The sequence below is a fragment of the Chionomys nivalis genome, chromosome 1 (genome assembly GCF_950005125.1).
Source record: "Chionomys nivalis chromosome 1, mChiNiv1.1, whole genome shotgun sequence".
Classification (NCBI taxonomy): domain Eukaryota; kingdom Metazoa; phylum Chordata; class Mammalia; order Rodentia; family Cricetidae; genus Chionomys; species Chionomys nivalis.
Window position 1 is genome coordinate 151,967,259 of NC_080086.1, and position 22,356 is coordinate 151,989,614.

General features: G+C 43.8%; 1 protein-coding gene across 4 annotated transcripts in view; it reads left to right on the forward strand.

Moving 5' to 3' along the window:
- The window catches only part of Dpp6 (dipeptidyl peptidase like 6), an 887,986-nt gene that overhangs the window by 670,946 nt on the left and 194,684 nt on the right, over positions 1-22,356 (forward strand). The gene's annotated exons all lie outside the window — the stretch shown is intronic.

Genomic DNA, 22,356 nt, shown 5'->3' on the forward strand with positions numbered 1-22,356 from the left:
GTTAACCAACCATTACTGCCTTCCTGTAATATACTATAATTGAATGTGAAGTGTTTGTAAAAATACACTTTGCTGAGTATATTTAAAGACCTCTGTCTCCTTTTTTTCTAAATTAGATCAGAAGCAAGGTAATATCTATGTTCAGGCAATTAGTTCCCTTTAAACTGTTACTTAAGGTCCTTCAGTGGCTATGGTTCCACTTGGGCATAGTTTTCCTAGACCAACTTGGAAAAATCATTAGTTACATTTACGTTTTCATCATAATGAGTTGTCACATCTTATATAATAATTTAATGTAGTGACACTTTGTTTGTTACTAATATTGTTTGTTACTTTTCTGGTTTTATCCTTATTGGTTTTACATAAATTTGCATGTATTTTATTCTCAGATACCTATGTTTGACTTTGTAGTTTATTTCTTTGCATTCTTTCCCCCCTCCTCCCCCTCTCACTTGTTAGTTTTTACTCTCATTGTGCCGCGGACTGACTCTCTTGGAGATCGAAGACCGAGGGAGAACAGGGGTGAAGGCTTAGGAGAACCCAGGATTCGGCGAATGACAGACAGACACAACTCTAATGAGACTTGAATCTGCTGCAACTTTACTAAAATTCAAGCATCACTTTTAAGAGATTACAGAAGGAAGTTGGCAGACATAAAAGTTTCCATAGAAAAATGATTACAAACAATTAATTATTCTCAGCAAGTCTTGTGGTCAGGGCCAGGTGGGCAGAGCTTTTCTTTGAAATTCGTCTCACGCCACTAACTGTGCTTTCTCATGGCCCTAAATCATATCTGCCCTCAAGGTAACCAAGGTAGCCCAAACACCATTCTTTAACTGTGCTTCCTCATGGCCCTCAATCATATCTGCCCTCAAGGTAACCAAGGTAACCCAAACACCATTCTTCAGGATTCCACCCCCAGGGTTTGTTCCAATATTGAATGACTGACTTCATGTTATCAAGAATAGCCTGCCTTTCTTTCCTATCTAATATGTACCAGGGGTTTCTCATTCTGGCTAGCCTCTCCATAAATGGTAACTCATGCCATTCCATACATTTTCCTTCATAATTTACCCATCTTCTACCAAATCTCCTATCATGGGCTCTTTCTGTTCTAGGGTATCTATAAATTCCCCCAGAGAGCGAGCTGGAGTTTTAATCATAACATTAATGACCTGAATCAAGGGAGGGAACTGACGCATCAGTTCCTCCGTATTCAAGGAGCTGTTGGAAATGCTTCCTGGTTCCTTGAACAGATTAAGTTTTTGTCAAGAGAGAAATAGAACAGAAGCAGAGTCAATGCAAGAAACCATCGCCAGGAACAAAGTGAACGAGATCGTTGAGGCTGATCAGGCACCTCAACTCGAGCAGACTGCCAGGGAACCGCCGGGGGCCAAGCTCCGGGAAACACGAGCCCCTCATTTTGAGACGGCCACCACCTGAGAGGCATTTTGTCACACAGACGGAACAGCCGTGGATGTGGCATCATTGCCTTGTTTTTTCTGCTATCTTTTTAAAAGCATTTTAATGATCACATTTTTCTGCTTTTTTTATAGTTGAAAACATTTAATTGGGGTGACTTGCTTACAGTTTCAGAGGTTCAGTTCATTATTATGGCAGGGAGCATGGTGGTGTGCAGGCAGACATGCTGTTGGAGTAACAGCTGAGAGAGCTACATATTGCAGGAAGTCAACTGAGACACTGGGTGATATCCTCAGCTTAGGAAACCTCAAAACCCACCCCCACAGTGACACACTTTCTCTAACAAGGCCCTACCCACTCCAACAAAGCCACACCTCCTGATATTGCTTTTTGGGGCACTGAGCTGAACAGAGAATTTTCTGCATTATTTAATCTCACCCCTACATCTGTTATGTCTTCCCTGCCCCTGCCATACATACTCCCCTTCCTGAAGGTTCCTTTCACATACTCATGTATTCTGTGTTGTTGTGAGACCTTTGATTTTAACAAGGACTATAGCACAATTTGCAAAAACCTAGAGATGAAAATTGGGGTTCAGTCTGAAAGTCAGAAAAGGAAAACAGCCAGCCACTGGCTCTTACTTCTACATCAGTTTGAAATGGCAATCCTGCCTCCACAAATCCTCAGAATGAGACTGTGTTTGAGAACTGTCTCCTCCCGTTTTATATTCCTCCCTAAGGCTGGGATTAAAGGCATGCACCACTACCGCCTAGTTTCTATGGTAATCTAGTGTGGCTACTGGGATTAAAGGTATGTGTCACTACTGCCTGGTCTGTAAGGATTATGGTCAAATCCTGACTGGAGTATTCTGTGAGGCTTGGTCATCTCAGCCAGCAGCCTTGCAGCTGTTCTGGATGCAGAATTCAAAAGAAATTTCAACAGAGGTGCTCTGAAATGGACCATCTGGCCATCTGTTTCCTTTGAAGATTTTTCAGGGAGTCTTCCTTGATCAAACCTTACTTTTCTTAATCCAGATTAAATCCATAGCCTCTCATTTCCTGTGGAAACAAAAGCAAAACCTCAAAAAAAGTTTAAAAAAAAAAAAAAGCAAAACCTCTTCTCCAAAGTAGCATGTGTTTTGACATAAATTTTGAAGTCAAGACATTTTCAAACTATATTTATAATGGATTAATCCAGCAGCATTAATAATCAAATGTCTTTTAGCAGCTGTCACTCCTTCCTTAGCAGTCAAACAATTCAGAGATAGCACAATAACATGCAGTATCCAGATTCTCTGTGTGTTTTCCATCTTTATGTGGCTTTTTAAAAACTCTAATTCTTTTCTTTTATTTTTTTAATTTTTGGTTTTTATGAGACAGGGTTTCTCTGGGTTGCTTTGTCCTTGATCTCCACCTCTACCACCTCAACATGATGGAAGCGCTCACTTTGGTGAGACTCCAGCTCTTCTATTTTCTCTCGTTTGTTTAGATACCTGATCCAGTGCTTTTTTTTTTTTCTTTTGACTAATTTTGTCTAATTCTCCATGACACCTGTTTCTATCACTTACGACTACAAATAGTTCCTCTTTACGGTCAACAATAACCTTCTGCTTATTTTCAATGACTCTTTCTAAATAAACACAAAGAGGATGAGATGCTCAATATAGCCTTCTCAGACTTGATCCTGGTCAGCTCCTTTTTCATATCAAAAAACTTTTCCTTCCAATTGTCTTCTATGTTGACTGCATTACCTTTAATAGCTTCACTTAATTCATTTGTTCCCAATTCTAAGTCAGAACCAAGGTCTTCTGAACTCTCTACTCTCTGACATGCCTCCTGGTTACAAAGAAAGGATTCCAATTTTTCACTTAAGTCAGATTTTTTCTTCTTGAGTTCCTGACTATTTTTTTCCAAATCCATGCCTGTTTCAGTCTCGATCTTTAGCTGCACTTTGAGTTTTGAATCTGCCTCTTTTATTTCATTTAGCAAACTGTCAACTTTTTTGTCCCAGTTGCCTACTGTAGGAGTAACTTTAAATTCTCATTCGATGTGTCTTTCTACAAGTGGAGAGTCTGGCTAGACCCCCGATCTTCCAGAAAATCCATGGGTACCAACACATTAGGACTAGAAAACAGTTCAGAAATGCATTCCGAGTAGTCCTGGGTTTTGTCCTCTGCTGGTGCCTCACAACTGGTCTCTGGGAACTGCTCTTCACCCCGTCTCTTGTAAGCCCTGCTAGCTCAGCCAGTAGCGCATCGGACTCTTAATCCCAGAATTATAGATTCAAGACCCACATTAGAGGCCAATTGTAACACAATTTATAAAAGCCCAGAGACAGAAATTGGAGTTCAACCTGAAGGTCAAAAAAGCAAAATGGCCAGTCACTGGCTCTTACCTCTACCTCAGTCTGAAATGGTGATCCTGCCGCCACAAATCCTAAGAATGAGGCTGTGTGTGAGACCTGTCCCCTCCTGTTTTATAATCCTCTCTGATGCTGGGATTAAAAGCATGCAATACTACCTCCCACTAGTGTGGCTACTGGGATTAAAGGTGTATGTCACCACTACCTGGTCTGTAAGGCTGATCTGTGTGGGTATTTTACTCTCTGAACTTCAGGCAAGCTTTATTTATTAAAATACAAATGAAATGTCACTACACAGGACTGTCTGCTGGCCATGGGTTTGGAACTGTCCATTGGAGCCAGGTAGGCTCACCATTTCAAACACAGTAAACACAGTAGCTGCCCCAAACCCAAATTTATCAATTACAAGAAGTTCAGTGGGAGTAGAGGACATGATCCCCTTCCTCTATCCATGATGAGCTCTTGACAGGCCCAGGGAAAGCAGCCCCAACTGCCATGAGATCATGTTTGTTATGGCTGTCATGCCCTGAGTCAGCTTTTCCTAGATCTTCTCCCTGCCTTCCAGCTTTTCCATGTTTACCCATCTTCCATTTCCAGTGTCTCCTGAGTCGTCAAGAAGGCAGGATAAATTCATATCATCTTTTCATTCAGTTTCTTCTCTAACTTCTGACATGAAGGTGACAGTTCATTAACTTTAATCTTTTTCTTGCAGCTGCAAGAACAGCTGTCCATGTCCCTCTGTCATTTTAGCTGCATCCAATCTTGATATGGAATTGTTTTCTTACAGCGAGTGCTAAGTATTTTATTTTTACATTATAGTAACTACTAATATCCTATTTCCAATACATATGTGCATACTTTGGAGGTCTTTTCCCAAAAAAAGCACATTTATTTTCTAACAATGCATTTTGTAAATCAAAGTTATTTATGATAAATTAATAATGTACTAATTTGTAAAATAATTACATTATAATTTCATAACAATCATATGCTAGCAATCAACACATATGCTAAAATAATCCTTAGCTATATATTTGAGACTTCCTGGGTCTACAGCTTGATAAATTTCCAGCGTAGAATGAATTCAGAATCATTGAATGGTATTCTCAAACTGTGCCCTAGGTTTTAGATGTAGCATTGAAGTACACATTATAAAATGTTTGCTTTATTTTTGTTTTTTGTTTACCGAGGGGCTGCGCTTGCCTTTCATAGTACAACTGTGGAGGTCAGAGAACAACTCACAGGGCTCCGTTCTCTCCGACCACATGAGTCCCACAGGTTGAATTTGGGTTCTCAGGCTTGGCAACTTCACTGAACCATCTTGATAGCCCTGAAATACTACATTTTAGTGTGACTGGCCTATCAGCTTTTGAGAACAGCACTTTAAAAATCTTGTAATTTTATGAGCTTTCGCTTTATGTATTATAAGGTTTTATTGATGCGTGCCTGAAGTTCTGGACAGCTGTGGTTTCCTGATAATTGCTTCATCATTGATCCATTATTTTCTTATCCCTAGGATAGTGTTGCCTTTTTTCTCTCAGTCCTACTCATATATTCCTTTAAAGTTCTTCTGGTCACTGTATGGAATAACCATAACTCTTATTTTACACCTTTCTTAGCCCCTTAGGTTTAACTGTATTTTCCTACATTATGTACATTTTAAACATTTAGCTGAAGGTTTAAATGTCCTCTAATTTTTATGACTGCAGACAAACTCTGCCCTCGCTAAGCTTGTAGCTTCTGTTTTGCATACTGTGCTCTTTCTGCGGCTCCTTGTTGTATCTTCCCTGAGTATTGCAGGATTCTAGAATGTTATTTGCTGTTGACTCCCTCTCCAGTCCTCACCTCTGCACCCACATTATGTGCAGCTGGGCCTTCATCTGACTCCATCTTTAGAGACCTCCCTGTGGATAGCCGTCTTTGGCTTCCACGCCTTGTTTGGTTTGACCTACACATCCACTCATTTCTTGGTCTGTCATTTACAGCGGCCTCCCATGCTCTCCTAGGTCCAGCCTCCCTTAGGAGTCATCCAATGGGTGTCCATGGCTGATGAAGGATGTCAGCTCTTTCATCCTCAAATAAATGAAAATTTGAACAATTTTTTTAGATTGATAGTTTCTAGCATTCTGAAGAAGATAAACCGTTTTCTTCTCTGTCATTGTCACAGGCTGTGAATCTTTCTATAACACAACTTGTTCTTCAGCAGAAAACCTTCTTCCTGATTGCGTTTAGCACTTCAATATTTCTCCGTGATTTATGAACGCCAGCAGTCAATTTATCTGTCTGAATGCTGTAACTCTCTTTACTTTGAGCAGCTCTGTTAAATCTAAACACATTCTGATTCCTGTCCTCACTATTCAAAGAAAACACCTTCATTAGGAGGTCCATGGGTTCAGTCTCTAATGCCATGGAGAGTTGAACCTGTATTGTTCTTTTGAGGCCACCGAATGCAGCCTAATATTCCAGCCTGATGTCCTCTTAGACAGCCATAGGTGGGAGCTCATTCGAGTGACATATTCCCTCTTTAGTCTGGCATGTGGAGTCTGCCTTATGTTAGGCGTCATGGGCTTTTAATATGGCTTTACTTGTGTATTTATCCAAAGGACATGTCCTCAGTGAAGTCAGTGCCTACAACTAGATTAATTCTCATTGAAAATACAACTATAGAACCTGGGAAAGCTATTGCTATGGTTGATGAATACAGCCTGTATTACTGATCTCATATGTAGAACTCGTGAAAATACAACTGTGTAGTCACCTTCGTAGAAAAGCATCCTGGTTTACCATGTTGTGCAGAAATTAACAGCCTTCATCCAGAAACATTAAACTTAATCTTTTAGCTTTTGTATGGGGTTAACACATGATATTAAATGTGTAAGGCCTTCTCTCTGTGGTTTGATTACAGAACCTAATAAGTTGTTTTCTAAATAGTAGAAAATAATGGAATGGCACTAGAAGATTCTGCATACCCACTGCTCCTTGAACAACCAGCAACATTTTTGTCATGTCAGGGCTCTGGGTGGGGATCTCCAGGTGACATGTATGCTGGTCCAGGAAAGCTGGGAGCCCTGTGCTTCTCTCAGAGTCACAAGCACATTCCTTCACTGGGCCATCCGTGTAGGAAACCTCACAGGAAAGCCACTCTCAGAGAAGAGCCTGCAGAAAAAAGGTACAAATATGCAAACCACTTGGAAGATAACTGGGTAAAGGAAGAACCCTCATCTTGCTGAAAATATTCTTAAGGAACCAAACAGTATGTTCATGCTTAACAAAACTCAGATTTAAAAACTCAGTGACGGGACTTCACACCCACCTCCCCACTCTTCGCTGGGGTTTGCCTGGCTGCAGCTAGCGAAAGTCTGTCTTGTTCATGCTAACTGCTGTGAGGTCACATGTGTAGCCACTAGCTGAGCACTTGCTTGGCAAGCATGCAGGCCTGAGTTCAAATCCACAGAACTCATCTAAAGAGCCAGGTGTAGCTGGCTGCATGCCTATAACTCAGCACTGTGGGGATCAGGGACAGGAAGATCTCTGGGGCTTGCTTGCTGTTGCCCTAGCTCCAGGTTTAGTGAGAGACCCTGTCTCAAAATAATAAAATGGAGAAGAGAGCAGGATACCCAGAATCCTCTGTTATACTCCACATAGGTGCATGAATACAAACACACATATGAATGTGGGCATGCAATACACACACACACACACTGTTTTTCAAGCTTGAAAGGGTCCAAAGTGCAATGTGGTGATAGAGGGTTGTCTGGCTTGTGTAAGGCCTGTCCTTTTTCCCCAGAAGCATATTTAGTTTGATACTTCCAAATGGCTTCCACAGTCTTAGCATGGAGTTCTTAAACAAGCAGAGCTTTGCTCTCAGCCGGAAATGGCTGAGAAAGCCCTTCAGGATAGAAGAAAATGCACAGCTGCCCAATGCCATAACACACCCAGCGTCATCTGGAGTCAAAAGAAAGGGTGGCCCAAGGTGGGGAGAAAATCGAGAAGGGTCAGAATCTATCCTTTGTGGTGCCCAGCTTCTGATGAGTCATGTGTTATTCCCTGCAGCAGACATGACCTCTTTAGCGGAGTCTCCTCTCTTCTTCAGGCAACAGCTGACCTTTGCTCTTAAAATCTTAAATCACTGAGATTCCATTTTACACCTGTCAGAATGGCCAAGATCAAAATCGCTGGTGACAGTTTATGCTGGAGAGGATGTGGGGAAAAGGGAACACTCCTCCATTGCTGATGGGAGTGCAAACTTGTACAGCCACTTTGGATGTCAGTATGGCCATTTCTCAGAAAATTAGGAAACAGCCTTCCTCAAGACCCAGCAATACTACTTTTGGGTATATACCCAAAGGATTCTCAATCTTACCACAAGGGCATGTGCTCAACTATGTTCATAGCAGCATTGTTTGTCATAGCCAAAACCGGGAAACATTCTTAATCTAAAGAATGGATTCAGAAGATGTGGTACATTTACACAATGGAGTACTACACAGTGGAAAAAATAAGGACATCTTGAAATTTGTGGGCAAATGGATGGAGCTAGGAAACATCATACTGAGTGAGTGAGGTAAGCCAGACCCAGAAAGACAAATATGATATGTACTCACTCATAAGTGGCTTTTAGACATATAACAAAAAAAAATCAGTCTACAAATCACGATCCCAGAGAACTTAGACAACAAAGAGGACCCTAAGAGACACATACATGGATCTAATCTACATAGGAAGTAGAAAAAGACAAGATCTCCTGAGTAAATTGGGAATATAAGGGTAGAAGGGGAGGGAGGAAGAAGGAAGGGGAGTGGAGAAAAAAGATACTTCAAATGTTATATTAAAATGCAAATAAAAGCAATCCCAATTTTTGTTTGTGTGCATGCGCTCACAATCACGCACACACACGATTCCATTCTCCTCTTCTGAAAATCTCTATTGTAGTCTCTTGTTCCTGGGTGCTCACTGATCTTTTATTGACCCCTCCGACACAGACTTCATTCCCTTGCCTCTCAGCAGCTTATCTAGTATTAGGCCTCATCCACCTCCTCACCCCTCACCTTTGTAAGAATTGACACTAAACTATCTTTCCTGATCTGCTTGGCATTTTAAATCCAGGCTCAGCACCAGTTAAGTTCATCCTCTGAGCTGCAGTGATCTGGCCACCTGCTAGAGATGCATCCTCTGAGCTGCAGTGATCTGGCCACCTGCTAGAGATGCATCCTCTGAGCTGCAGTGATCTGGCCACCTGCTAGAGATGCACCCTCTGAGCTGCAGTGATCTGGCCACCTGCTAGAGATGGCATTGCATCCTTCATTGTGTTACAGATGGGCATATGGTTAACGATTCTCAGGGCTAAATGAGCACTTGGTGGCCAGAGCCTTTGTCACCACCAACTTCCAACTTACAGGTTTTATAAGTGATGTGACAGTGAGGCACGCTGCCCCATCCCCGGCTAAGTATGTGGGATCTTTTTGCTAGAAGAGGCAAAACGGCTCAGGTGAATGGCAGGACACTGCTACCCACATGCGTCCCTGTCCCTCAGGAGCTTGGGAACTGGGAAGGAGCAGAAAGGCATCTTGTTTACCTTTCACAAAACAGAGAACACAGATGTTTGTGTGATTAGATGGGGTGGGGAAGGAGGGAGAGACAGACAGGCAGAGAAGAGGAATACAACTTGAAGCTCTGTGAATTACCCTGAGAGATGCTCTATGTCTTGTTTCTAGAATTTTCTTTTTTCTTCCTGATCTTTCATAGCCATCCTTGAGAAGTTCTGCTTTACTACCCCTCAACCAGCCATCTGTGAATCCTTGTATCTTCCCTGAATCCCTGTATCCCTGCATCATCCCTGTATCTCTGCATCCCTGCCTCCATGAGCAGCAACTGCTCTTGTTTCCTGACTGTGAGGCTTGGTCTAATAACATGCATGTGTCACCTTGTGCACATTTCTTACTGAACACCAGGCTTTATTTTGAGGTGACTGGAGAGTCACCAGCTACTGTGAGAATTAACGAGAAAGCTCCCACTTACACCCTGAACTCTACTCCCCTGATGGAAACAGCTCATAGAGACAGAAGACAGGCAGGAGGCAGACACTGATCCAGCCCTGATCTTACTCAGATTTTTTATTTTACTCATACCTGTTTTGTGTGTATGTGTGTGTGTGTGTGTATGGGTGTACATGTGTGTGTGCACTTATATGTATAGAATGTGATTACAGGTATATGCATGTGTGTTTACATGTGTGCATGCATGTATGTATATGTGTGTAAATATGGGTATGTGCATGTGTGTATGTATGTGTTTGTGTGTCTAAGTATGTGCAAGCGTGTATGTGTGTATATGCATGTTTAGGTGTGTGTAATGCATGTATGTTTGTACATATGTTTAGTTATGTGCAATTTCATCATCTGTATAGGACCATTTGATTATAGCTTGTTACTGCTTGAATGTGTCTCATCAAAAAGTATGTGTTGAAAACTTAATCACCACTGCAGCCATAGTAAGAGTGAGGCCTCCCTGGAATGTTTTCTGAGCAGAGCCCTCATGAATGGATGAGTGACCATTCTCTCTCATGGTCTTCCCTATCTTCCTCCATGGGACAATGCAGAAGACCTGCAGCAGATTCGGAAACCCCTCCAGACCCATGACCCAATGTTGTGGGTGCTGCGGGCTGCGTTCCTGCCACCCAGCTCCCGGCCACCTGGCTAGCTTATGCCCGGAAATAACAACATACAAACTGTATTCTTTTAAACACTGCCTGGCCCATTATATCTAGCCTCTTCTAGGCTGATTCTCATGTATTAATTTAGCCCATTTCTAATAATCTGCATAGCACCACTAGGTGTGCTTACCGGGAAAGATTCAGCATGTCTGACCTGACGGCTGGCTGCATCGTGTCTGACCTGGGGAGCAGCTGCATGGCGTCTCAGCTCACTCCCTTCCTCCCAGCATTCTGTTCTGTTTACTCCACCCACCTATGTTCTAACCTATGAGGGCCAAGCAGTTTCTTTATTAATTAACCAATGACCTTCCTCCATCATTTCCCCTTTTTCTGTTTAAACAAAAAAGGAAGGCTTTAACTTTAACATAGCAAAATTACATATAACAAAACAGTTATAAAGCAAGAATTACAGTTACAATATTTACACCTACTTTATCTTTTATCATAACAAAGGAAAACTATAACTATCTATCTATTCTTCAACTCCATCAAAGACTCCAGAAGGATATAATATTACCTAAGTAAATGAGAAGTAAGCAACTTACAAAACTCTAGAAATCACAGAGACATCTCACTGCCTGGACAGCCACCCAAAGTTCCTCTGTATAGTTGGGGCATTCATCTTCGGCCTACAGGTCCATAGTATCCAGAGACATTTCCATAAAGCAGGAAATTCCAAAGGCAGTTCAGTCACTATCTTCTGTGTCCTGCAGAATGTCTCGCAGACTCCTTCATGAATCAGGAACCCTGAAAGATCATCTCACCTTTAGGCAATTTCAGTAGTCCTCTCTCTTTGTGGGTTCTCTGTGTCCAGTTTATACAATAGTCCAGACAAGAGCAGTTTCTTGCCCAAATGGCTATCAAACTCCATAAGGTGCCTCTTCAATGCCCATCTTCTTTCTTCTTGAAGTAGATTGGTGCTGCCAGGAGCAGATGTGTCTCATTGTCATGAAAAACCCTAAGTTATTAAAACATTTAAAATACCATATTTTATAATCTTTGAAAGATATGAAGAATGCCTACCTAAAATATATCTATGTACATCTAGAAAATCTTAACTAAAATAACTACAAGCTTGACTATTGTCAATGATTATCCATTAACAACCTATATACGTTACATTTTTTAATGAACTACACAATCACAATACCTTAATCAAGATCAGAAATACATACATACATATATGTGCATATAACAAAATTGACCTTAAATTTATATCAACAAAGCAAAACTTATACCAGTGTAAATTATCCATATCTAATCATATCCCCCTTTAAACGTAAAAGAACATTTATAAACAATATATAGGAACATGGGCGCAGTTATTTCTCTCCAAACTGCTTCCTGCTGAATGGGGGCGCTGTTATTCAGGTCTTTTATGGGATAACCTGTCTGTTAGGTTCATCTCAGTCGGCAGTTGAGCAAAGTAATTTTTTGAGGGTGTTCACAGCAACCTTTCGGGAGGGCATGGTCTATCATACCATATTGGGATAGAAGCAATACACAGGGTCTCATCATCTGTGAAAACAAAAGAAGAAACTCCTTTCCAAAGTATCATATCCTTAGATCCAAATTCTGAAGTCAAGGTGTTTTCAAAATATCTATGTTGGATTAGTTCAGCAGCATTTATAAACAAATATCTTTTAGCAGCTGTTGCTCTTTTCTCAGCATTCAAACAATTCAAAGAGAGCATAATAGCATACAGTATCAAGATTTTCTGTGTATTTTCCATCTTTGTGCGGCTTTATTTTAACCTTTATTTCGTTTATTTTTACTTTTAACTTTTTGCTTTTTGAGACAGGTTCTCTGTATATCTTTGACCTGCAATAACTCTGTAGACCAGGCTGTCCTTGAACTCTCAGAGATCTGTCTCTCTCTGCCTTCCAAGCATTGGGATTAAAGGCGTGTGCTACCACACCTTAAAGTCACAGAGGTCAATCTACCTCTGCCTCCCAAGTGTTGGGATTAAAGGTGTGTACTACCACACCCAACTATTCTCTTTCTTCCTTATTTTTGTTTTTTTTTAACTTTAAGAACTTTAACTTTTAGCCTGCATATATTTTTAACACACTGTAAATCATTTAGAAGTTTTCTTTGTTTTTGATGCTCTCTTTACTGTATCTCTCTCTCTGCCTTCCAAGCATTGGGATTAAAGGTGTGTGCTACCACACCTTAAAGTCACAGAGGTCAATCTACCTCTGCCTCCCAAGTGTTGGGATTAAAGGTGTGTACTACCACACCCAACTATTCTCTTTCTTCCTTATTTTTGTTTTTTTTTTAACTTTAAGAACTTTAACTTTTAGCCTGCATATATTTTTAACACACTGTAAGTCATTTAGAAGTTTTCTTTGTTTTTGATGCTCTCTTTACTGTATCTCTCTCTCTGCCTTCCAAGCATTGGGATTAAAGGCGTGTGCTACCACACCTTAAAGTCACAGAGGTCAATCTACCTCTGCCTCCCAAGTGTTGGGATTAAAGGTGTGTACTACCACACCCAACTATTCTCTTTCTTCCTTATTTTTGTTTTTTTTTAACTTTAAGAACTTTAACTTTTAGCCTGCATATATTTTTAACACACTGTAAATCATTTAGAAGTTTTCTTTGTTTTTGATGCTCTCTTTACTGTATCTCTCTCTGTTTTTCTGACCGTATGAGTCTTTAATTTACCAAGCAATCTCAGTAGGACTAAAGCCGTGGCTTTGATGGCTGGATCCAGCCCATTCCTTAGCTTTCCAGCCTCGTGGCTGAGGTACCGACTGTAACCACGTTTATCGCTACAACTCTAGGCATTTCAAGGTCCCTGCCAGCAAGCAAACTGCAACAATTATTAAGCAACACTCAAAAAGCTCTGTAGTCAGGACCGCCTGCTTGAAAGAGTTAGAGTTTACCCTTGCAGGACAGCCCACAAAGCCGGCATTTTAAAGTAACTCAGGTTTTTTCCTGCTACTGCTGAAAACAAACAAGTATTCAGTCGGCTCTTATCAACACCATTTAAGTGTTTCGTGGCAGGACCTCTTAAGAGCTGCAGGGTTTTGCAGCTAAAGCTGAGTCAGGAAGCCTCTCTTAGATGAGAGCACTTGCTTGCCTCTAGCAAGCAGAGCAGACCCAAGAAATTGCTGCTACCACGTCAGGCGCCATTCTGTTGAAGGAGCTGCGGGCTGCATTCCTGCCACCCAGCTCCCAGCAGCCTGGCTAGCTTATGCCCCAAAATAACAACACACAAACTGTATTCTTTTAAACACTGCCTGGCCCATTATATCTAGCCTCTTCTAGGCTAATTCTCATGTATTAATTTAGCCCATTTCTAATAATCTGCGTAGCACCACTAGGTGTGCTTACCGGGAAAGATTCAGCATGTCTGACCTGGCGGCTGGCTGCATCGTGTCTAACCTGGGGAGCAGCTGCATGGTGTCTCAGCTCACTCCCTTCCTCCTAGCATTCTGTTCTGTTTACTCCACCCACCTATGTTCTAACCTATGAGGGCCAAGCAGTTTCTTTATTAATTAACCAATGACCTTCCTCCATCAACCCAATGCATTTCTGAGCCTTCCAAGTTACCCGATCTGTGGAATTCTGTTACAGCAGAGCTAAGCAGATTAAGACACTGTCACAACCCAGACGCAGAGCAATGAAATCCTGGCAGTGTTGGAGTCATCGTCACCAGTATCACTTTGGCATTTCAGAATGACAATCATGGGCAGCATCACAGAGAAGTAACTTTTGAAGACTGGCTTTTCCACTTGCAGAAGTCCCTCAGTCTCCACTCGAGTCATTGCTTGTCTCATCTCTGCCTGGCATCGCTAGGTGGCATTTACAAGCGATGCCTCTGTGGTTCTTCATAAGAGGTTTTAATGTGACTGTAAGTCGCATTTCTATGAGATGCATCTAAGAAAGCAGTTTCTGCAGTGTCTTCTGAACATGACAGGAGCGCTGTGTTCATGCACTCCACAGCAGCAGCGGTTGCATGCACAAGGCCTTCCCCAGATCAACATCCACAGGGAGGGTCGGGGGTCATGAGCTGAGGAGCTGTTGACAGTTGATGTCTTCTTGGACAAAGAGAATCAGTTTTCTTCAAGAGTGCAACCCCTGGTGTGTCCAGATTGTTTCAGCACATGGATCCACACCCATGAATATATGGGGAGTACAAACTGGACCAGTGGGTTACAAGAGAGAAAAAAAGAGGACCCAAAGTTGAGAGGAGTGGAAACAAGGGGATCTGAGAGGTGGGGGATAATATTCAAAACCATTTATGCATGCATAGAATTCTCAATATATTCATATATACATATATATGTGCATACATACATATATATCAGAAAATCATGTAAAGGAAAATAAGGAAAAAGTTATATAGTATTGGTTATGGAAGGAAAAATTCAGTTTCTGAGTCAGATGGTGAGCAGATATTTAGATTCTAAAGGAAGTACCAGCTTCCACTGTCCCAGTCCCCCTGTGTGCATGTCTGCGAGTCACTCTTGTTACTGCTGGGTGTCTTAGCCACTCATAGGAGCTACATTGGTCATGTGAGGTACTGTAACAAATTGCCAAGGGCTAGGTGGCCTATCCAGCAATTCCCTAGTCACAGGTCTGGAAGCTGCGGGTTCAATATCAGCTGGCAGCAGCTCACTCTGCAGAACAAAGGCATGAGCTGTGTCCCTGTACGGGGACACCGACTTCATTTGTGACTGACGGCTTTCTGCCTTTATGACATCATACAGTCCTAACCACCTACCATTGGCGCCATCTGCGGAGGCCATCTTGTCACCCTGGAGGGGCAAAGAACAGCGCTTTAACATTGGAATGTAGGGGACATACACAGCCCGTGCACACGTTGTACCACTTCTAATTTGCATCTGAGAGTCTCTATGCTTTATTCTGACTGCCAGCCAGGGCTGATGGAGCCCAGCTTCATAGCCTTCTCCGTAGCTGCTGTGTTTCACTGAAGCGAGGGTTTCTTCTGACTCCCAAAGCTAGCCAGGGTCTACTGTGTCTAGTGTTGCACGTGCCTCACCCAGGCCTTTATGGTCTCCTCATTTTCTCAAGCTTCTGATCAAATCATTATTCCTAAACTGGTAACAGTTGGCAGATCACCCCTTCCCACCCACCCCAAAGCCTCTTAATTCTAGAATATCGGACACAGATGAAGCTGAGCCTGAGTCCTCCATGATACAGTTGGGAAGGACAGCATGGAGAACTGGGGGTGGAGGGCAGCCATCACTGCTCTTTCACTGGGTCAACAGAACCTCTGTGGCTACAGCAGCCAGGGTCACCCTCCCTCCAGTTGCCTCAAAAGGTCCTCTCCTCCCTCCTCCCCCTGCACCCCCTTCCTGCCACAGCCCTCATTTACCCCCAGTTCCTTAACTGTTCCTTTCCACTTCTTTCTAATAACCAGGCTACAGAATGAGCCAGTCTTTGCTGCTCGGCCCATTTGGTTTTCAGCTCCCTGTCTGTGGGTCGCGTGGAGGGCAGATGAGTTCCACTCTGTTTCCATGGGACACTACCAGGATCCTGCTGAAATGGCAAAAAGGCAGGAGAGGGCCTTCTGCCCTGTGGGTGTGTTTTCCGAAACCCTGCCACGTTTGCCAGGTGGGACTTTGCTGCAAGAGAAACACTTTTCCCTTGAATCCATGTCCTGGGCTTTGTGATCCTGAGAGTGTTACTGACTTTCATTGCTGGTTTGTTTCCTCTGCCAATATTGTCCAGCATTTGCTTTGAAACTTCCGCCTGGAATGACTTGGGGTCCTTTATTGCCTGTGCTGAAATGAATGCCAGCCGCTGAGCAGCTCACTGGAGGCTACAACTCAATTCTCCCGGGAGTGGGTGTAAAAGGTTAATGTTGGATTCAATTGGAACATCCTCGGGTCTCAGCAGGAAGTATCCAGAGAGTATCTATGAGGTCGTCAAGTGGTAGAAGAATGGAAAGACCTGGTGTTGAAGGTGTTGCTGCCAGATACTTCCTGGAAACATGCCTTCCACAACATCGTAAAGCGAGCAAGGCATGGCCATCGTGGCCGACTTCCAAGGTTTATGTCAGTGTGTAGACTAATCATTTCCACCCCCAAGGGGCTGCTGTGAGGCTGAGCATGGCAGAAACACATGGAGCTCTATAAGTGAGTTTTATGAATTGGGGCCTGCCTTAGGTGCTGGTGTCACCTGGAGTCCCCCTGGGCAAGTGAGAGTCAGAGTTAAAGGTACATCTTCCAAGGCCTTTCACTGCTCCTCTTGGGAGAGCTTTGAGGTCAGGTGTATCTAGCCAGGTGTCTCTTGGGAGAGCTTTGAGGTCAGGTGTATCTAGCCAGGTGTCTCTTGGGAGAGCTTTGAGGTCAGGCGTATCTAGCCAGGTGTCTCTTGGGAGAGCTTTGAGGTCAGGTGTATCTAGCCAGGTGTCTCTTGGGAGAGCTTTGAGGTCAGGTGTATCTAGCCAGGTGTCTCTTGGGAGAGCTTTGAGGTCAGGCGTATCTAGCCAGGTGTCTCTTGAGAGAGCTTTGAGGTCAGGCGTATCTAGCCAGGTGTCTCTTGGGAGAGCTTTGAGGTCAGGTGTATCTAGCCAGGTGTCTCTTGGGAGAGCTTTGAGGTCAGGTGTATCTAGCCAGGTATCTCTTGGGAGAACTTTGAGGTCAGGTGTATCTAGTCAGGTGTCAGGAAGTCTAACTTCCTGCTCATCTTTGTCACTAACAGAGTTCTGGGGCCAAAGGCTCCTGTCACATGTAAAATGATAAAAGAATAGGGGGTAATCCTGAGGGAGCCTCTTAGTGGTTGGTTCTGACACTTCATACCTATTCTGTGAATGGCCAATGGTATGTGATTGCCAACAGTAGTGGGGTGGAGGGAGTGGGGGACAAAAAAACCTTGAAGCACCTCAGGTCATATTGGTATATGACTTCCACACTTAGCCACCCTGCCCTTCTAGATTCATTATTTATCATAGACAGCATCTAAATCTTCCTAAATGAGCATTAATTTGTATTAAATTTTAAAATATTACAAATCCATTCCTCCCGACCTTTTGGAGTGACTATGTATCCATGTTGGGTTCCTACTTAGCTTTCACTGTTAACTGACATAGCCTAGAGTCACGGGAAAAAGGAGTCTCTACTGAAGGACTCCCCAGATGTAGGAGGAGGGCCCGCTTCTTCTTCCCAGCCGCCAGGTTAGCTTAGCCCCAAAATAACCACACAGAAACTGTATTACTTAAATCATTGCTTGGCCCATTAGCTATAGCTTCTTATTGGCTAACTCTTACATCTTAATTTAACCCATTTTTATTAATCTGTGTATCACCACAAGGTCGTGGCCTACCAGCAGAGTTCTGGCACATATATTTCTGGCGGCAGATCCATGGCATCTCCTGACTCCATCCTTCTTTATCCCAGCATTTAGTTTAGTGTTTCCTGTCTACCTAAGTTCTACCCTATCAGGCCAAGACAGTTTCTTCAATAAAAGCAACACATAGACAGAAGGACCTCCCACACCACCCAGATCAGTCTGGTGTGTCGGCATGTCTGTAGGAATTGTCTTGATGGTTAACTAATAATATCGATGGGCCCAGCTGTGGGCAGCACCGTTCCCTAGGCGGGAGGTCCTGGGCTATATAAGAAGGCTAAGTAAGTATGAGACTGTGAGCAAGCCAGAAAGGGAGCTAGCTAGCTGCCTTCCTTCATAGCTGCTTCTTGAATTCCTGCCCTGACTTCCTCCAGTGATGGACAATGACCTGGAAGTCTAAGCCAAATAAACCCTTTGTTTCCTGAGTTGCCTTTGGCCATGGTGTTTACCATAGCAACAGAATGAAGCTAGAACACTGTGTATCATTTTAGCACCTGCAAGTGTGGGAGTCAGCTGTATTCTCCTTAAGCATGTTCACAGCGTTGTGTGATGTCATCATCATCTATGAATAGAATGGTTCACCATCCATGGTGACAACTCTGTAGACATTGAACAGTGTGTGTGTGTGTGTGTGTGTGTGTGTGTGTGTGTGTGTGTGTGTGTGTCTGTACGTGTGTGCATGCATGGGTGCACGTGACTGTGGCATGCACATGGAGACCAGAAAAGGGTATCTGGTATCCTCCTCTGTTACTCTCTCTGCCTGCTTCTTTGAGATGGTTCTTCCTTTACCTGGGGTCCTTGTTTTTCAGTTAGGCTGGAAACCAGCAAGCACCAACCATCTTCCTGCCTCTGCCTCCTGCAGGTTTGTAGAGTGACAGGCCTGTGTGAGATACCCTGCTTATTTTGCAGATAGTGATACTGAACTCTGGTTCTAATGATTGCATGGCGAGTATTCTCAGCCACTGAACCATGCCTCCAGCCCTTCAGTTGTGTTTTCCCTTTCCATAAACAAGCTCGCTCCCTGGGCTTCATGTAAGCAGAATAGTGCAGCAATTACCCTTCTGTGACTTAGTGCTCTTAGCATAACATACTCTCTGGTTTTCCCTCCCTCCATCTCTTCCTTGTTCGTTCCTTCCCCCACAACCACCTCCCTTCTTCCCTCCTTCTTACCCGCCCCCCTCACCTCCCTTTCTCCACCCCTTCCCTTCCTTCTGTAATGCTCCTAGAAACTGAACACAGGACCTCACACATGCTACATGAGCCATCGACTACTAAGTTCTATTCCCAGTCTCCACATCAGATTTTCTACATTTATTTTTGATTTAGTTTTTTTACATTTATTTTTATTTTATGTGTATGCACCTGAATGTGTATCTGTGTGCCATATGCATATAGTGCCTACAGAGGCCTGAAGAGGACATCATATGCCCTAGGACCAGAAATACAGACAGTTGGGAGCCACCATGTGGGTACTAGAAACTAAAACAGGAGCCTTTGGAAAAAGAGCCAGTGCTCTCAACCTCTGGGCCATCTCTGCAGCTCTGCCCCAACCCCAATTTTAAAGGCAGCTTTCCCCAGAAAAACTTTTGAAAAGAGGTGGGCTGGCTGCCAGCTTCCTGAGATGCAGGTATAGCTTCCTGAGATGCAGGTATAGCTGCCCCGAGATGCAGGTATAGCTTCCTGAGATGCAGGTATAGCTTCCTGAGATGCAGGTATAGCTGCCCTGAGATGCAGGTATAGCTGCCCCGAGATGCAGGTATAGCTTCCTGAGATGCAGGTATAGCTGCCCCAAGATGCAGGTATAGCTTCCTGAGATGCAGGTATAGCTGCCCCGAGATGCAGGTATAGCTGCCCCGAGATGCAGGTATAGCTTCCTGAGATGCAGGTATAGCTTCCTGAGATGCAGGTATAGCTGCCCCGAGATGCAGGTATAGCTGCCCCGAGATGCAGGTATAGCTGCCCCGAGCCTCTATTTGATCTTAGCAGTGTCAGAGTCTCATAGAAGAGCCAGTGCCTCTGGCTTTCGGGACATCATGCTTTCTGCAGAGCAGGGGCCTGTCCCTGTGACCTCCATCTGTCCATCTAGAGGCTCCGGGCCTTGGCTGAGTCTCTAAGAACCCTCCAGATCATCAGCCCAAGTCGATTTCCCAAATGGACTTGGCTCTGAGTGTTCCTGAGTCTATAGCAGCTCCCTGCAGTTGTTGAACGAATTATTTCTCAGCTTGTTCCCTGAGAGGCCTTAATGCAAGCCTCAGGAGAGATATGGGCATCTTCGCTTCTCTAAACTGATTCTCTCACTCTCGGTATCTTTTCAAAATTGAATTCAGCCATGCCTGGATGAGTACAGGGAAATGGTTTGGGGTTCTAAGGATACCGAATCCCCAGAGGTCGATGTCTCTAATGTCCAATGATGTAGGGGGATTTTCAGATGACGTGTGCAGGAACTGCTCTTGTACTCTAAAACCTTATGAGGGTTCAACTTGACACAATCTAGACTCCCCTGGGAAACGATTGTTAATAAAGGATTGGGTAGAGCAAGGTGTCCTGTAGGCATGTGGGGGGGGGGGTGTCTTGGGTAGAGCAGGTTGTCCTGTGGGCGTGTCTGTGGGAGGTTGTCTTGATTATGTTCACTGATATGTGTGGACCCAGGGTAAAAGTGGGTGACACTTTCCCCGGGTTTGCATCCTGGACTGTGTAAGAGTAGGCAGCTAACTGAGCACAAGCAAGCATGCATTCATTCTCTCTCTGCTCGTGACTAGATATGACCAGCTGCTTCAAGTTCCTGCCTTAACTTCTCCACAATGATGGACCATAACAGAAATGCAAAATGAAGAAACCCATCCTCCCTTAATGTTGTTTTTGTCAGGGAATTTATCACAGGAACAGACATGAAATTAGGACTGTCATCCCCATATTACCTACAATGCCTATTGTGATGTTGAATGAATTGGTGTTTTGTTACATTGTTTGGGGCAATGACAAGAGAAAGCTTTGCTTGTATACATTAAGCATATGCACAAATTATTATCAAGTGTTTTCTCTCTGTAGTTGGTTGATCTTTGGATGTGGCACCTGCCAGTGTGAAGGGCGGGGCGCATTGTCTGCTGCAAGCAGCACTCTGCTGTCTAGAAAGCTGATTTAAAGGGAATTCTGGAAGTCCTTTTGCTCTGACAATGTAAGAAGTTCAGAGTCAGGAGAGAATTAAAGGGACTGTGAAGCACAACCCCATGAGGTTGTGAGGTTGGAAGGAAAGAGGCTGGCGTGGACACCAGCAGATCCCCCCGACTATCAGAAGGCCACGGCCTCCAAGAGTGGCCAGTGACCTGGTCCTTTTGAGTAGAACTGGGTTTTAGTGACAAAGCCATTGCTTATGTCATCATTATGCCTGTAGACTCCAGGTTTGACCCACTACTTACCCGGTCCCAGTTTTGTGTAAAAGGGAGTAGTGACCCGTGGTAAAGAGCAAGCTGTGGATGATGACCTCACTTGACCCTAGGGATGTATGAGGCCACTGTGGTTTGCAGGGGGTAGGGTCATAGCACTGTGAGCCCCATAGAAGACAACCCTTTTGGTACCTTCCAGCTGCTGCTGGTGGGTGGTGGCTGGTGGCTCTTGGCATTCCACTGTTCTATGTCCCATTGAGACCTTGTTCTTTTTCCCAGGAACTCCCTGTGACTCTTCATGTCATCCTCCTTCAGTTTGCACCTGTGTCTCTGTCCATGGGAGAATGTGTGTGTGTGTGTGTGTGTGTGAGAGAGAGAGAGAGAGAGAGAGAGAGAGAGAGAGAGAGACAGAGAGAGAGAGAGAGAAAGAAGGAGTGTGTGGGTAAATGTGCCACAGCACTTATGTGGAAGCCTTAGGGCAACCTGGCATGCCAATCATTACCTTCATCTTGTTTGACACGTGATCTCTTGACTATTCGTGGCTGCCTTGCCCGGAAAGCCCATCTGCAATCTTCTAGGAATTCTCCTGCCTCTGCCTCTTATCTCGACACGGGGTGCTGGAATTACAGGTGTGTGCTGCTATAATCGGCTTCACAAGAGTTCTGAAGAGTTACACTCAGGTCCTAGGCTTTCATGGTAAGTATTTCATTCACTGAGCCATCACTACACCCCTCTTTGTCCCTGATAGAAGCACCCCGGTCACAGGAGATGGGCACCTGCCCTAATGACCTTACTTTCACTTAGTGACCTGTATAAAGACAGTTTTCGAATATGGCAATGTAAAGGCCTCAGAAAATGGTTTTTGGGGGGAAAACAGTTTGATGTACAGTTCCTGGATAAACTCTAAGAAAGAACAACTAAAACCACTTTGGTCATGACACACAGTAGGGTACCAAGGGCATCTTCTGACGTCCCAGTGTGTGTCGCTCTTGTGCAAAGCCTACCTGCTTCACGGTGTTCTCATGTGTCATGCTCTCAGTACTGTCTCATGTCCTCTTCCTCATGTCATTCAGTGCCCCACTCTGTCACTGTCTTGATCCAGATATTGACACACACCTTCCTCCAGTCACTGCACACAGCGGATTGCCAGTGGGC